Source organism: Euprymna scolopes, chromosome 5 (assembly GCF_053919585.1).
Source record: "Euprymna scolopes isolate OS-2025 chromosome 5, ASM5391958v1, whole genome shotgun sequence".
Classification (NCBI taxonomy): domain Eukaryota; kingdom Metazoa; phylum Mollusca; class Cephalopoda; order Sepiida; family Sepiolidae; genus Euprymna; species Euprymna scolopes.
Window position 1 is genome coordinate 34,138,451 of NC_136486.1, and position 16,388 is coordinate 34,154,838.

General features: G+C 33.5%; 1 protein-coding gene and 1 pseudogene across 2 annotated transcripts in view; both read left to right on the forward strand.

Annotated features, from left to right (window-relative positions):
• The window catches only part of LOC145276764 (uncharacterized), a 118,804-nt gene that overhangs the window by 41,015 nt on the left and 61,401 nt on the right, over positions 1–16,388 (forward strand). The gene's annotated exons all lie outside the window — the stretch shown is intronic.
• Positions 9,057–9,173, forward strand: LOC145277368 (5S ribosomal RNA; annotated as a pseudogene).

Genomic DNA, 16,388 nt, shown 5'->3' on the forward strand with positions numbered 1-16,388 from the left:
TCATACATGAATTCCATAGCTAATATAACATACTGACCCAACGGGTCACGGGTAGTCTAGTAAGATATAAAAATCGATAGAACATTAACTATAATAATATATACGAAATCTGCAAGGATTAAAATACCATATTTAAGTGTACTTTAGGGCCTGGCTACGTCGGGCGTGCCTGCTAGCTTAAATAAATACTTCTGCAGTTTTTACAAAAGAACTACAATAATATCAGGGCGTTTCCATTTACGCTGAACATCTACAGAATGCCAACATCAATATATTACATATGAAGGAATCGCCTGTGGAATTTCCACAGGTCCTGCTAGTATAAAGTAATATCTTTGAAAACTATGACGTAAGTTTGGGTACAGACACGAGAATTTTCTTTTTTTTTTTTTTTTACCCTAGCGCTTTCAAAAATTTCCAAGATATTCTCAAGGAATTACATACTAACAAAAAGAACTGGACCAAATAGAAGGGTTAAAAGAAAATGTATATACAGTCTTTATTTAAAAGTTGTCCTCTCTCTCTCTTTTTCTCTGTACACACATTCTCAGTCACGTGTCATTTTATACACCCAACCCCCTCTCTCTCATTCCATGTAATAGTATGAACATGTGCAGTGCTGCATATTTAATAGGATACATATGTATATATGCACGCTGCAAACGGTAGACCTGCCATGGGAAAATATTTTGCCAAAAGAAAAGCACACACCAGAAATGTATTAGAACTTCTGAAAAATAAAAGCTTTTTGCTGCAGAAGCAAACTACGTGAAACCCTATCGTAAACATGGGCAATGTTGGATGTTTGGCAGGATGCGTAGATGTATGTTGCAAACGGCAGGCCAGCAGTGGGAAAACATTAGGTTGGTGCAAAAATAATGTCGTTTTTTTACCTATATATTAGTGTTGAGACGATTAATCAGAATCAGAAAAAAATCGGAAGATATTTTTCTGGGGGGGGGGTATCGGAATCGAAAAAATTGGTGCCTATTTTCCGATGCCAAAACGATTCTTGTAATTGTCTTTTTTATTTGATTATTTGATTTTGTTTCAACTAAAATCTCCCATTGCTGGTAATAATGATAAAATAATAAATATTTATTTATTTTTTAAGTTATCAGCAAAGCTAAAATCGATAGATCATCCTCCACAAATGTATTTTGACGTTTAGGAAAATATTTGCATATTTAATATGTGTTTTTACGAAAATCGGGGAAAATAACAATCTTATAATTAAATAATTACAGATTTATAAAGAATTGGAATCGGTAATTGTATCGGAATCGAGAAAAATATTGGAATCGTCCCATCACTAGTATATATATATCTGATAAAAACGACATTATTTTTGCACCAACGTAATATTTGCCTAAGAGAAAACACCGCATGAGATATGAAAAAATAATACTATCGTATTGGATATGACATTGTATGATGTAAATATCAGTCACATTAAAGTTTACAAAAGTTATATGCATTCTAGGTAGTGCGTCTTTGGACAGTATATTCTTATGTCCAGTGATAGAATAGCCCATCATTTTCAAGTAGACTGGCGGTTTGACCTACCCAGAGTTATATATACTAGCAGGACCTATGGAGATTCCACAGCAGCATCTTTCTTATGTAATATTACTGTTGAGCATTTCTCTTTAATAAATAAGATCTCTTGATCGAATAATTTATCATCTGGAAACCATGACATACGTACGTTAAAAGGTACTACGGTATATATATATATATATATATATATATATATATATATATATATATATATATATGCACGTTTCATTAAATAGCACGGACATTGTTAATCCACATTAAAAAACCAACTATTAACCAGACTCAAAACGAAACGGAGGGCACGCTCAAGTGCTTTTGAGTATTTTAATGATTTTAAGCGATTTTAATCGCCGTTTAATCATCTTTTAATCGTCTTTTCATTTCATCTCGCTATTTTCATTTTTCAATTTCATTTTTTATTTTTTACTACTCGCCTGAGGATGACCAATGGAGGTCGAAAACGTTCGCGATTATGGGAAATTTCTTTTTTCACTCGGAAAAAACGTTCGGAAAATGGTCCGACAAAGAGAAACGGAGGATTACAAGACAAACAAGCAAGAGTTATCTGTGCTATTTAATGAAACGTGCATAAAAGAAAAAATGCTGCCTAAATATACTAATATATATATATATATATATATATATATATATATATATATATATATATATATATATATACTGCGTCCAAAAGTCACTGAAGGGTTTTGAACTTAAATAGATTCTTTATTTTCTAAGATATCTTTTTGTAATTTTCATACAATCTGAGTAAGACATTGGCTTATTTAAAAAAAAAATAAATGAAAAATTCAAACAATTTTTATTTATGAAAAATAATGTTTTTTTAAATATTGCCCATTTTCAGCTTCGAATATTTTTGCTCTTTCCAAAACATGATTCATAACAGATTGCAGAATCTCTGGATTGCGATTTAACTCCGTTATTTCGCACTCTTTCCCTATTTTCATTTGTCATGATGTTCCGAGGTCTGCCAGCTCGCGGAAGATCCAGCACAGCTCCTTGGTCTTCAAATCGGCACATAATGTTCCGAATTGTGTTGTGACTTGGATCATCTCTTATATGAAAATGCCGTCGATAAGTTCTTCAAGTCAAAAATTTTTTTGATTTTTAAAAAATAATTATTAGATCAGGGTTAAGGTTTCGAATGAAGCAGATTTCATTTTTTTCCCATCTTATTTTCCCTTTTGGCAATGGTTTCAACCATTTGTTTGATTAAAAATTCGATAATATTCGTAAACGCTTACTTTCTTAAGTGGTCTTATGATTTTGACCAGGACTAACTATATATATATATATATATATATATATATATATATATATATATATATATATATATATATATATATATATTCCAGCAAGACAGACAAAGTGAGTCAGTTGGGTTTCTGTTAGATGGAGAGGCAAACGTGTCCTTGGCCCGAAGCTATATTTGTTTGAACTTTGTTTGGATTCGCTTGGAACCAGAATTCTGATTGTAAGTCTGTCGTCTGCTTGGAAAATAAATCTTTGTAACGTCTCAAAATAAAACATGGTCACTTTTTTTTAAACTAGAGTTGTGATTTTGTTTGGAAAGATGTCTTTTTTTTTGTAACTTACTAGTTGCAGGCCACCCGGCGTTGCTCGGTTATAAGACACGTTTAAATATATTTTAATTAATGCAGATTACGTATTTATTATTATAGTCAGTTCTTTATCGATAACTATAGTGTGCCTATTATGTCATAGTGATATCAAACGTTAAAAAAAAATGACGAGTGCCATTAACTAGAATCGAAACCAGAACATGCAACTCATTCCTTAGCCCTTGAGCCACACCCATGCGCATATAAATAATTCAACAATAACACTATTTAATGCCATTTGCGGCTCCGTTTATTTATTTATTTTTTTATTGAATAATTACCGTATATTTTATTTATTAAATTCTAAGGTTAATATCATTCAAACACTATCGTGTTTGAATATATGGTTAAGTGTCAGTTTTAGTCATTTAAAATTGATTTAAAGCTTCACCGCTCACTTATTTTTCGACCAAATTTCAAACAATTATTAACGTTTATAGATCATCTTCTCAGCTATTTTGTAATTTTTTTTTTTTTCAATTTTCGTTCAGTAAAACAAAAGTTATGATGAATTTACTGGTTTTCAAAATCGTAAAAAAAAAAAACGTAAGGAGGTGAAGGACGTTTCTTTTATGAGTGGTTTCCATAGCAACCAGGTCCCTTCAGCGACTAGTGTTGCTACCAATTCACCGCTCTCGCGAAAAGAGAAGTAACAAGTGAAACAAAGAGAATGAAAGGGAGATAATTCAGGAGATTTAATTGAAAGCAGACGAGTGCCGTACATTGTTATTACATATGTGTATGTTATGTTTATGGGGGCAAAAAAAGAAGACTGAAATTAAACAAAGAACAAGTGAATTTACTGGAAGTCTGGAAAAATCATGGATTACAATAAAAAAGTGCGAGCATGAAATCTAATATGGTTAAGCTTAAACATGGAAAAGTAAAGGACTAGTTAAAAGTGGAAAAGAAAAGGACAATATATTCTAGTAAAAAAATATAAAAAAATTATAACTTAAAATACTGCAGGATTAAAAAAAATTTAATTCAGTTTTTAACATTATATAATCAATTCTTAATGCTGCAATATTTTAAGTTATAAATTTATTATATTTTCTACTAGAATATCTTGTCCTTTTCCTTTCCAGTTTTAACAACTAGTCCTTTACTTTTCCATGTTTCAACTTAACCATATTGCTCGCATTTTTCTATCGTAGTATAGAATAATTTTGTTGATGCTTATGCACTTATGTTACCATGCTATTTTTTAAATAGTATTTTCAAGTTAAATCCACGTTTCATATTCTTTTTATTAAATGGTTAGTTGGAAGTACAGAATAGTTACAAAACACCCTTCTTTCCTCATGTTAAGAATCGCTTTCAAAATAACGTTATTACTTCAGCACAGTAACATAAGTGTATAAGTACGGTTTTGTTTTAAGGGTCTTTCTTAATATGTTAAGAATAGATTTTATTATTATTTTTTAAAAAAAATCTCAATATAGGGAGGGAGGGACAACCGGAAGTGAAATGGAGATACAAATCATAAAAGTAACCGGAAATAGAGTTAAAAAATTAATCCAAAACAATTTCTTTTATTTTACACTAGCATAGGTACCCGGCGTTGCCCCGGTGTTTGAAGGTGTATGTTGAGCAAAAAAAAAAAGTGGTAGTAGGAAGGCAGGCTCGAACCCGTACCGCAAAGGAGGAAAAGAACAGGAAAAAACATGACGTCTTTGCTGTTACGACTACCGTCAAACCGGAAGTGACGTAGTTTTAATTAAGGCTAGACAATCGAAAGGAGAGGACGACTTTCGAAAATATCGGCGAAAAAAGCGACCCCCTGTAGTAAAGTGCAAGTTGAAGGTGAAGATATTGATGTTTTTAGCCAATTATTCGATATTTTTCGTCTGAAAGGTCGAACTTCAAAACGATACTGATCTTGGTAAAATCCGTCGCCTCTATTGAAAGTTTAAGGCAGACATGCAAACAGACATGCATACATACATTTATATATTGGTAACTAAAAATTTTCGACCCAAGCCGATTAAAAAGCTTGCCCTATCTCTGAATACCCTTTATGTAAAATGTCAAATGTTTAGACCAGAAATTGTCTGAGTAATTTGGTAGAGACCGAAGCGGTCAATTTTTTAAAAACTTTGATCCCTATTATAACCCCTTAACATTTATTGTTTTAGGCTCAAATCAAGTTATTAAGTTAGATCCATTTCCAAGGAACCTATATCTTAAATTTCAAGTATTTAGACCCAAATTTATCGGAGGAGTTTGATAGAGTTCTCAAAGGTCAAATCGTTGAACTTTGACCCCTTAACATCTAAATTTCTGGCCGAAAACCGATCACAAAGATTTTCCCAAATCTCAGTAACCTGTATATCACATTTCGAGTCTGTAGACTAAAAATTGACAGAGTTATTGCGTAGGGAAATGTACACAGACAGACAGACAGACAGGTTCACTTTTATAGATACATAGATAGATAGATAGATATTTATGTGTGACGTGTTTGCGTTAAAAAAAATCTTTTTTTAATTATTATTTCATCACAAATAAAGCACAGTGCCACTTTGACTGGTGGGGGTTACTATTTGGGACCAAATTCACAGAGATACTATGTAGGAAGTTGGGCAGCGAGATATCTGTTTACATTATACCTGAACTATCGTATGTCAATACAATCAGGGAAGTAGGAGGGAATTCCAAAGCCTAGTAGTTCGAGGGAAGAAGCTATTTAAGTAGGAAACATTTACGGCATCTACAGTGTAGGGATGGGATTTTGCCGCTTGATGGGTTTGTCAGGAGTATCTACATTGAGTGGGTACAAGTGCTTTGAGTTTATCAGAGCACATTCCATTAAAATACTTGTAAAACAGGCACAGGGATGCCACATTTCGGCCTTGGGTCAAAGGTTAGAGTTTGGTTTATAGTACGGGATCTATAAGGTTGGCGATTATTTTTTAACCCTGTCTAGGAGCGAGAGAATAGTGGCAGATGCACCAGTCCAGATGTGGTAACAATACTGCAATACTACATACATGGGCGAATAGTAACTTTGTAGGAGTACAGGATTAGGTGTATCAGAATTTTAGGCGGAATTTTTGACACCCCCAACAAAAAACTGCGAATAAAATATATAAAACTCGTAATTTCTGTTTTTAAAGTGGGTTGTCAATTTTCTTTATGAAATATACTTCCAAAATAAACTATTACAGTCGTTTAAAACATAATAGAAGTATTATTTTTTATTTTTTAAAAACAATGTTTACAAAATGTCTACGCACGTTCGTAGACATTTTGTAAACATTGTTTTAAAAAAATAAAAAATAATACTTCTATTATGTTTTAAACGACTGTAATAGTTTATTTTGGAAGTATATTTCATAAAGAAAATTGACAACCCACTTTAAAAACAGAAATTACGAGTTTTTGTAATAGTTTATTTTGGAAGTATATTTCATAAAGAAAATTGACAACCCACTTTAAAAACAGAAATTACGAGTTTTATATATTTTATTCGCAGTTTTTTGTTGGGGGTGTCAAAAATTCCGCCTAAAATTGATACACCTAGTACAGGATACTCTCAGCTGTGAGTAACCTTCTAGCATGGTAGAGAGAGCCCACCTTCTTTGCAGCAGCCTTGGCAATTACTTCAATGTACTGATTCCAATTTATGTTGCCTGTAAGAGTTTGAATGAAGTACTTTCAGAAAGTGTATTATTAGCAACATGGTGGTTGAGTAGGTTTTCTTGTAGTTATTAAATGAAAGCTTATGCTTGGCACTATTAAACGTTAGCATCTATTTACAAGCCCATTCCACTAAAAATTGGCGGTCTTCCTCTAAGATTTTAACCATTTTCTTAGATATGTGCTCATTCTAGTCTGTTGTAGAGCGTAATGTCTTCAGCACATATACCCAACTCGGAGGCAATTTTATCAGGGAGGTCATTATGAATATCAGGAATAATATTCAATCTATACTCTCTCTCTCTCTCTCTCTCTCTCTCTCTCTCTCTCTCTCTCTCTCTCTCTCTCTCTAATGTGTGTGTGTGTGTATAAAGAAGATAACGTATATAAAATAATCGGTGAGAGCGAAATTAAAAAAAAATGGCCAAACTGCTTTAAAAAATGGCCAAACTGCTTTAAAAAGGCTAAATTCACGAAATTTGGCCTAAAACATCGAGTGGTTCTAAAATGGTTGATGGATTTACTAGAACGTTGCATTAGAAACCGAGCACCCCTACAAATACTTAAATATTGCCCTATTATTTATTTATTGTTATTTTTTTTATTTTTTTTTTTATTTATTCATTTGGTAATCTAGTATACTAGTGTCTATTTGATAAGAAAGACGAAAATACAGAAGTGGATACCGCATCCATAAGTTCATCTTTTTTTTTTCTTTTTTAAATAAAAACGGTGTTCTTTGATATGACAGAGGTCGTTAACTATCTTAAAAGTCAACCTTTCCAGTTCTGTTATAAGATGTCTACGGTCAATATCAAAATAAGTTGATATACTTATATTTTCTATCAAATATTAATTTTGGTATTAGTGCAGTTATTGATCCGTGCTGAAATAATAACGTTATTATTTAAAAAGCCATTCTTAACATGGGGAAGGGAGTGTGTTTTGTACATATTCTGTACTTTTACCTTACAATTGAATAAAAAAATATATCATAAAACTTTAATTAAACTTGGAAATACGATTTAAAAAAATAGCGTGGATCAGTAAGTGCACTAGCACCTTAATTTTTTTTTTTTTTTTTTTTTTTTTACACAAATACGTCATATATTTTTGGTGAACGAAAATAAATAGCCTCATACTAATTTCCAAACTGCATTTCCTTCAAAATATTTTATGCCGCCAATAATAACGTTTGTCGAATTTCCTTTGTATAACGGATAATAATTAACAATTATTTGCAAGTGTCTAGTGAAATATTCGATAGTTATGTGGAAGAAATGTAAAGAATTCACTTACCTCCACCGAAGTGAGCAAGAACGTTTCTCGTTGTACAATATTTAATAGAAAAAACACACACACACACACATGGCTGTTTCCAGAGCAAAAACCTATCCAGCATAATCTCGTGTTCAACGTGATTCTCGCACGGTATAATCGCGCGTATGCAAATTTTGTTGAGTTCAGAGAATATATTTAACATGGCATATAAAAGAATGATGAAGTTCTTTATCTCTTGGTCAACGAACGAGAAAAAGCTAGAACCAGAACTAAAATTAAATTAGAAGCAATTGCATAACGAAACATTTCTAATATATATATATATATATATATATATATATATATATATATATATATATATATATATATATATATATATATATATATAGTTTTTATAAAAATATATATTTTTGAAGTATACATTCCATATAGTCTATATTGCTTGTTATCTTTTTTTACATGGAGGTCACCACTTATCAAGGCCCAGAAGCCACTCGGGGATAAGGGTTAATACATGTACAGTAATCAATGGAATAGTGGTGTAGTAGTCGTTAGTATTGGAGATTTGATAAAGTGTCATTACTTAAGGGGGCGGTTCATCAGGAATTTGTTTATGTTGGACTTGAAGACATCCAAGTTGAAGTCAGGAGGGAAACAGGCAAGCGGTAGACAGTTCCACAGGCGTGCAGTTCTAAGAAAGAAGCTTTGTTCATGGAATCTACGTTTTGATTTAGGCACAGATAAAGAGTGGGGAAAATTATTGACAGTGGTTTAAGCTAGACGGGTGTTTATCGTGAAAGATTGGCAAGGGAGGGACCAGAGATTGGAGCTCAGACGAGCATTTGCATGGAAATAACGATAAAACAAAACTGTAACAATATGAACAATACGGAATGTATATTTCAAAAAATATATTTTTATATAAACTCATAAATATACGGCATAATCGTATTGACACACCGGTTCTCGTCAGATCACCGAAGTTGAGCAACGTTGAGCCTGGTTAGTACCAGATGGGTGACCATTTGGGAATTCTAGGCGCTGTATGTGTTCTCCGCTTATCTCAGCATTGGTTTCCAGTCGTCCTGTCATTGGTATTTAATAATGTTGCCCCAGGAGAGGTGTGGTTGGAGATTGAGTGCCTCCTGCCACAAAAATTTCACGCGCAGGTAACCCTACGTGTCAAAAGACTGATGGAGCTTGTAATATAGTAAATAATTATATATATATATAGATATATATATATATATATATAGATATATATATATATATATATATATATATATATATATTGTCGTGGGATTCGAACTCCGCAACGAAATCACCTCTTTCTCCATTTGAAAGGAACATAACCCCAGCGCCACCGACAAACGCAACGATACTAAAGTGAATTTAAACATTTATAAAGGCAAAAACGTTATTAAGTGTCGATATCCAGTGATCGAGCGACTGGAAGTTCGCGATCACGCACATAGGCTAACTGACCGACTTTCCTTTCACAAACAGTGTTCAACTGCTTCTTATATGCAGTTAGTAGTAAACGCATTTGGTACATTTTTTTTTCGTATTTCTCAAGAAATATCAAGCTAATTTGAATGAAATTTATACTCAATCTTTGAACAGATGTTATCTATCTTAAAATAAAACGGAAATGAAATGTACTTAGTTGAAAAATATTTATTTATAAAAGATCAAATTACCAATACAAATGTATTTAACACTGTCAAATTTTATTCTTAAGCAGTCATTTAATCTTGCTACAATATTTCAACCAATCAGAAGGCACCCAAGGTTTCCAGCTCCTTACAAGTCAGTTGATAACAGCTCCCAGACACTGCGCAGATGCCTCTTTCATGACTGTTTTAGAATGGCTAAAACAAAGGCATTGACTAATGATATGCCACAAGAAATCATAGCAAGGCATAAAGATGAAAAAGGGTACAGGACAATAGCTTCAGAACTAAATTTGGTGGTGAGAAAGTACAAAAAACAACGAGTGATGATAATAAAAATCTTCTAAGAAGTGGTCGGTCATATAAATTAAATGGTGTTACTGCTTGTTACATTGCAGCTAACGTGAAGAAATAACTATATCTGACTGGTTCAGAAATCCAGAAGGATTTGCAAGAAGCAGGTATTGAAGTAAGCACAGTCACAATCAAGAGATCATTGAACCGTAAAGGCCTGTATTCGTAGACATGTGAAATATCGTTTGAAATTTGTCTATAAATATCAATGTGAATCGAATGACTTCTGGAACAAAGTTATTTGGTCAGATGAAACAAAAATTGAGCTTTTCGGAAGAAATATGCGCATCCGTATATGGAGAGGAAAAAAAGGCTCAGAATTTAAACTAATACCATTCTCACTGTAAAATTTGGAGGTAGAAGTATAATGATTTGGGAATGTTTTCTGCAAATAGAGTTGGAGGAATCGAAATACTAGAAGGGAAAAATGAATGCAGCAAAATACACAAAGATTTTGTCAACACATCTGTTCAAAAGTGCCGGAGATTTAGGATTGGGCCGTGAATTTATCTTCCAGCAAAACAATGATTCTAAACACAAGACTAAAATAACTATGAAATGGTTTAAGGATAACTGGATTAGTGTTCTAGAGTGGCCTAGCCAGTCACCCGACCTAAATCTGTGGAAAACGTTTAAGCTAAGAGTGCATGCAAGAGATCCCAAGAATATCAAGGAATTGAAGAAAGTTTGCGAAGGAGAATGGCTGAAACTACCAGCAAGTGCTTGTGAGAAAATAGTAGGCAGTTATGGAAAGCGTTTAGAAGCTGTTAGGCAGAACAGAGGATATACGACTAAATATTAGTAAATATGTTAAATATTTCTGCATTTGTGTAATTTGATTTTTTGTTAATAAATATTTGTCAACTAAGTATAACTTCATTTCTGTTTTATTTTTAGATAGAGAATATCTGTTCAAAGATGGAGGGTAAATTTCATTAAAATTGACTTGATAGTTTTGGAGAAATACGAAAAAAATCTACCAAATACTTTGGCTAACAACTGTATATATATATATATATATATATATATATATATATATATATATATATATATAGTATTTAAATCTCCGAAACAGCTACATGGTAAGAAGCTGATGATCCCCGTTTTCTATTTACAAAATTTTAATTAAGGTTTTCTCTTTTCATCCTTATGTAGTTTAATTCTGTTTTAAAATTGAAAACTTTTGCGAAATCGGTTCATGCAAGTGCTAAATCTATGTCTATTTAAAACTTTAGTTAATGCCTTTTCTCATCCTTCTAAAGAAAGAAATAGCGACAGCTAAGAGAGAATTTACGGAAACCACTAAAAAAACGCATCGAAGCACAAAAACTAGGAACTCGTGACTTCTGGAAAATCTACAACAGTGTAGTAAATAATGGGCAATCAACAATTCCCCCACTAACCAACAATCACAAGGTTGTTTGCTCAGCAACCGAAAAGGCTAACATGCTTGCCAGTCGGTTTGCCTCAAACTCCACACTGGACCCTTCCAACCACCCCTACCTGAATTTCCTATGCGGACAGACGCCACGCTAGACGATCTGAAACTCACCCCTGCACAGGTGCATGCTATCATAAAAAACCTTGACATTCAAAAGCATGTGGACCCGATCTCATCCCGGCTGTGCTATTAAAAAAGTGCTCAGCCGAAGTAGGTCCAGTTCTCTCCAAACTCTACAACAAATGCCTTAATAAATCATGCTTTCCGAGCTGTTGGAAAACTGCTTTTGTGGTACCAGTATTCAAGAATTCTGGCAAAAGAACTGACCCATCAAATTATCGCCCCATTAGCCTCCTTCCACTTTTTGCCAAAATATTAGAGACCTTAATTAACCATGCTCTAGTTCATCACCTTACAGATGCTAAACTTCTGACTGACCAACAATGAGGATTTAGACAAGCCCGTTCCACAGCAGACATCCCAACTGTAATCTATGAACGTATATACCATTCACTGGACAAAGCGGGGAAGGGCAGAGCTGTAGCTCTAGATATATCTAAGGCTTTTGACAGAGTATGGCATGAAGGTCTCCTCAGGAAAATTAGATCATACGGTATCACGGGTAGAATACTTAACATAATTAACTCCTTCTTAGATAAGAGAAAAATCCAGGTTGTCCTCGACGGTCGTACATCTAAACAATATGATATAAATGCGGGAGTGCCCCAGGGGTCTATCCTTGGACCTCTACTGTTCCTGATATTCATAAATGACCTCCCCGACAAAATTTCCTCTGAGATGGGTATATATGCTGATGACACCACACTCTATAACAGGCACGACAGGAAAACAAATGAACACATATCTAAAGAAATAGCAGAAACGCCAGATGATGACCTCCAATCTGTAGTGGAATGGGGACAAAAATGGATGGTCATGTGCAATGCCGCCAAGACTAAACTAGTTTCATTCAATAATTACAAGAAACCTTCTCTGCCACCTATAGCAATGGCTAACGACTCATTATCTGAGAGTACGTCTTTCAAGCTCGTTGGCCTAACGTTCACAGGAAACATGAGTTGGAACAATTACATCGAGGGCATTGGCAGGGCCGCTGCAAGGAAGGTGGGCTCTCTCTACCGTGCTAGAAAACTACTAACACCCGAAAGTATCCTGTACCTCTATAAGGCAACCATTCACCCATGTATGGAGTATTGTTGTCATATTTGGGCTGGTGCATCTGCTACTAGTCTCTTGCTCCTTGACAAGATTCAAAAGAGAGTCGCAAATCTGATAGGCCCTGAACTGGCATCTAAGCTTCAGCCTCTGTCCCATCGACGAAATGTTGCATCCCTCTGCCTGTTCTACAAGTATTTTAATGGTGAATACTCTGACGAACTGCAAGCACTTGTGCCCCCACGACGTGAACACCCTCGACAGACCCGACAGGCTGCAAAATCCCACCCCCACACTGTAGAGATCCCTAGATGTAAAAGATCTTTCTACTCCAGTAGTTTCTTCCCCAGAACCGCTAGACTTTGGAATTCCATTCCAGGTCCCTGCTTCCCCAACTGTACTGACGAGCAGAAGTTCAAGTGCAACGTGAACTGACATCTTGCTACCCAAATCCCTACATAGTACCCCAGTAGATTTTTCCCCTGATAGTAGCCCTCTACACGAAAGTGGCAATGTGCCTTGTTTGGGGTGAAAATGTAAAATGTAAAAAAAAAAATGAATTCTCTTTTGTCATTATAAACTTTTTAGAAGTCGGATTATGTAGGTGCTAAGTCTGCGATAGGTTAAAGTTAATCCCTCCCCTTCCGAGAATTTAAACTGCATTCTTTATTTTTATTTTTGCATTTTTTTATTCAAAGCTTCTTTATATATACATATATATATATATATATATGTGTGTGTGTGTGTGTGTGTGTGTGTGTGTGTGTGTGTGTGTGTGTGTGTGTGTGTGTGTGTGTGTGTGTGTGTGTGTGTGTGTCGGCCAATACGGTTTGATAAAAACATTTCAAACGAAAGCAATAGTCCGGATAAACCGAATTATTATCAATCATCATCTCAAAAATTCAGAAACATAAAATTCACATTATAAATATTGATATTCTGTTTTTTTTTTTTTTAATATTCAGACTACTGTTCTCATCTTGAATGTTTAAGCCGATGTAACATCCATTTGTGCAGGTTTATTGTGAAATAATTTATAGCTGACTTTCATGAATTGCATCCCTATTTAACATTGAAAAAGCTAACACAAATACATATATTCTTCCTAAAAATATAAATTCTAAAGAACACCTGGCTTGTAAAGTCAATCGATCTTGCAAACACTGCAGTAGTTTGCTCTCAAGAATTGACGCTTATATATTTATAGAAATAATAATAATAAAAAAAATTTGGGGATTTAAAAACAAAATATTTTTTTCACGACTCCCAAGCAGTATTAATCAGGCACCACCTCTCTTAAAAAAAAAAAAAAAAGTTCTGGTTATCAAATCTAGTTTTTCGAAATATTATTTTCTTTTGTAATTAAAAAATATTTCTCTTTCGTTTTTATTTTTCCCCAAGAAAATGTATTATTTAGAAAACTTTGGTATTTTACAGTTTAGACGAGTCCAGTATTATGTTGCTTATAACGATCACACTTGATTGTTTTTATGTATTTATATTCATTATTTAATTTTAATATTTATTTTAGATTCATTAAAAAATAGTTTAATTAAAAGTTTATTTAACTTATATTCAATTACACTTTCACTTTAACGTAATTTAATGTGTGTGTGTGTGTGCGTGTGTGTGTGTGTGTGTGTTCATACATCCACTTATCTTGAGTTGAGCATATCGAGAAGTGATACGCGAATTACCATTAGCGTATAAGCGATGCTCTTTCTGTAAACAAATCGAGCTTAGGTAGTTCGGACGATGTCAAAACATCATTAAACTCATGGCACACAGCTGCCGCCGATAGCGTAGAGGTTACGAGCCTTGACTGTCGTACAGACGGTTGGGTTTCAGTCCTGGCTTGAGTGAGGTAGTTGCCTGTCTAGCCGAACTGATGAGCTGTGAAACAGCGAAACAGTACTGTATGTGGATGGCTGTGGATGACTATATATATATATATATATATATATATATATATATATATATATATATATATATATATATATATATATAAATTGAGCTTAGTTACTTTGGACAATGTAAAAACATTCTTAATTCACTGCCCGCATAGTAACAGCCGTATATCGCAATGGTTAGAAGCTCCCACTATCGTTTGGGCAATCGGGTTTCGATCCTGGCTTGAGGTAGTTGCATGTCTAGCCGCACTAATGAGAAACAGCAAAACAGTACTGTATGTGGAAGACTATATATATATATATATATATATATATATATATATATATATTTATAAATGTAGTGATTCAATGAATTTCAAAAAAATATTTTTGAAGTGAAATGTTTGAGTTTCATATCAAAGATTTTTATTATTATAAGCAAAACAAAGAATACTTTAGGTTTCCATACCAGCTAATTGTTAAATATCTTTATTCTGAAGTATGTATATATATATATATATATATATATATATATATATATATATATATATATATATATATATATATATATGTGTGTGTGTGTGTGTGTGTGTATACAGAGTATTCATTTGAAAACTATATGTGACATCTTTTCATGACTTATCATGATTTCATTGATGTGAGTTGATATTATATCATCTACGAGGTCTTTAAACATCCCTCCAAACATTATTGAATTTTAACTGGCTTGTAAATGGTAAAAGGTTAATCAACGCTAATGAAACCATAGTACGTCTCTGAAATATGTAACTGTTATACCAGCCTTCGTTGAACAGAGGAATTTACACTGGTTAGCACTATAAATAGCGCTAGTAATTCCAACACCGGTGAGAGAGATGCAACTGCACTTCAATTGCTAGCCGAGTACCCGACTTAATTATTCTTATTTTCACTGTTGTTCCACGACACAACAGATTGGCGACAAGGAATCCAAACGACCATCACTGCAGAGAATCACCAAAAGTGGTTGAAATAAAGATTCGTAAAATTTTTATGGCAGAACACAATCGGATACGCAAGGATTAATAGCGAATTAATTTCTACAATAGTAATTTGGCGACGGGAAAAAACTTGCTACCAAAATCTACAGCGAAAAACGTGAATGTTGTCAATTATTTAATAATTGAACACACTTACCAAGTGTTTTAGAAAAGGAAAAAGGGTTCATTTTTTTCTTCACCAGAAGCCATTTTTCCTACGGTAAGAATTTTCTTCTTCCAAATTAAATGTTCAAAACCAACTAGCAACTACCATGTAACCTTATCGTTATTTCGATAACATCTGTGATTTAAAAAAAAAAACACGCTTGACTTTGTCAAGAGAAAAAGAGACAGACCGTGAAAATTATTATTCGCGTACATCATTTGTGCTTAGCAAACACGTCAAGAATCATGTCATTTTTTGCAAAAGGCAAAGAGGTTAAAAGAAAAACAAACTAAAAGTTTCCCATACAAATTCGTCGGGTGTTTAACGCGACGGATTTTATTTTTGCTACGTAAAAACGCGTGCAAATAAAAAAAAAGTTAAACAAATGTTATTTCGCTGGATTGTTTCTAGTAAGACTAGAAATATAGCGTTCAATAAATTAAGTTACAAGGGGCTGCTAAACTTTTGTTCTTCAAACAAAAGAACTGGGAAAGAAAACTTGGTTGTTTTTTTTTTTTTTACTAAGGAATATTTCTTTAATACATGC